Source organism: Nicotiana attenuata, unplaced genomic scaffold, assembly GCF_001879085.1.
Source record: "Nicotiana attenuata strain UT unplaced genomic scaffold, NIATTr2, whole genome shotgun sequence".
Classification (NCBI taxonomy): domain Eukaryota; kingdom Viridiplantae; phylum Streptophyta; class Magnoliopsida; order Solanales; family Solanaceae; genus Nicotiana; species Nicotiana attenuata.
Window position 1 is genome coordinate 31,010 of NW_017672197.1, and position 2,175 is coordinate 33,184.

Sequence of the window (2,175 nt, forward strand, 5' to 3'; positions counted from 1 at the left end):
AATGTTTGTAGCTTAGAGCTAAGCGCTAATTTTATGGATACGTGTCTTAGGAAGGTGACATTGTCCTATAGGCATGATTTCTAATAGTGGCCTGGTTAAGCAATGAAACAGTGTTTGAGAGTCCAGCATTAACATGGTTAATCTTATAAACCATTCTAGGCGAGTGATAATACCCTATAGGCAGGATTTCTAACGATTGGCAATTGAAACTAATTTTTAATACTTAACCCCTATAGGCATGTTTTCTAGGCGAGCAATATGATAACCATAGCAATAGCAAATTAGCCAATTAAAGTCCTATAGGCATGATTTCTAGATGAATATTAGTAGAAAATAAACTAGTATAATCCTATAGGCATGGTATCTAAGGAATATGCTGCAGTAATACAAATTGAAGGAAAGTTTATTGGCATTTGTTTCCTATAAGCATGCTGTCTAGTAACACATAGCACTAGACATAGGAATAAATAAAGCACTTAAGCTCATGCTTTGATAGTAAACAAGTTGTGTGAGTGTATGATTTCCCTAATGGCATGATTTCTACTAGTGTACATGGAGATTGAATAGCATATACGACAGGTTGGATAAAATAACAAGTAGATCATACAAACCATATATGCATGTTTTTTACCCTTTCATGCAAACATTAGAGTATGCCCGTTTCCCCAGTTTCACTAACACCCCAATTGCTTATTACAAAATTATTACAGACCAGATGATAAATATAAGTACAAATATTACACAAGAAATAATAGTAGGCCAACAGCAGGCCCAAAGGGGCTACCCAATATTGCCTGAACCTTCAACAAACTCTTTATTCGCAAATAGCATGCCCATATCCAAATAGGGGACTACGCCCATCAACACGGCTCAAAATCCATAAAAGGACTCAAGCCAGACCCAACAGTCACAAATTGACCATAGGACCCAGATATTGAATTACGCAAATGTCACTTAAACAATCCAGTTTGGCAGATTCAGTAGATAGAATGAGGAAAGAAACTGAGTGTTAGAGACAGCTCAAGTTCCAAGAGAATGACCAAAAGACCCTAAATCCTAGTGTGTCAAAGTTCACAAGAGTCTCAAATGGACCCCGAGCAGTGCTCACACTAGGGAGGTCAATAGAGAGAGTTTTGATGGCCTTGGCTTTCGGCCGGTCAAGGGTGGTAGATTCAGAATGAGAGTGAGAGAACAGTGATCAAATGATAGGATTTGAAGAGGTGCACTGATATTTTAGAAGCAGACATAACATGGGTGATCAAACAAAGAGCATACAAGCATAGAGGATTAACAAAACTCAAAGAACATGGTTGATATCACAAGTTCAAACACTTAGCATATTAGGCAGAAAATATTTTGAAGGAGGCAGAGGAATCAAGTTTTTCTAAGATTATAGGTTCAACATATAAGAGTGCACAATGCCACACAAATTTAGAATAGAGCACCAACCTGAAGGATTTCAAATGTTAATCTAGCATAATAGCAGTTCTAGCATGAAAGTTCTAATAAAGTCCCAAATATCATATCAATATACCAATGGTGCAGCTTGGCAAATATCATGAAAACTTAACATGATCGAGAAGAGGTCATAGCACAGAAACTTGGGACATGAAAAGGTGTATATTAGTTACTCATTAACATACATAAGAGGGAAAATGAAATGTTTATCCTAAAATCCTAAGTGATGCTAAGGATCAGGATAGCAAGGAAACATGTTTAGAGTAAACCTTAAAGCAGTGTTACATACAGTTGTGGCTAGTACACAAAGAACAATCGATCAAACACAAGACTCAACACTAAGTGATTCATTCAAAGTAGAGGGAGGTTTCCATAGAGTTGTAGTAGTATCCAAAGCAAGGCATGCAGAAAATTCTATAACTAACAACATATAGTCACAACAATCAGATTCATATGAAAATAGGCACGCATTGAAGCTCAACACTAAAACGTATTCAGATGCTAGAGGTACAGAACTGATTCCAAAAGAAAACAAAGAACCAACATAGAAGTGCAGTCCACAGGGAAGAACACATACTAGCCTAACACAAACTAAGAACAAATCAGTAAACTATCTCATGTAAAATGCATTCAACTATCATAGAATGACAAACGAGTATTGAACATTATCATAATAGTGCAATATCAGGGATTCACAACTAAATCATGCTCATAGAA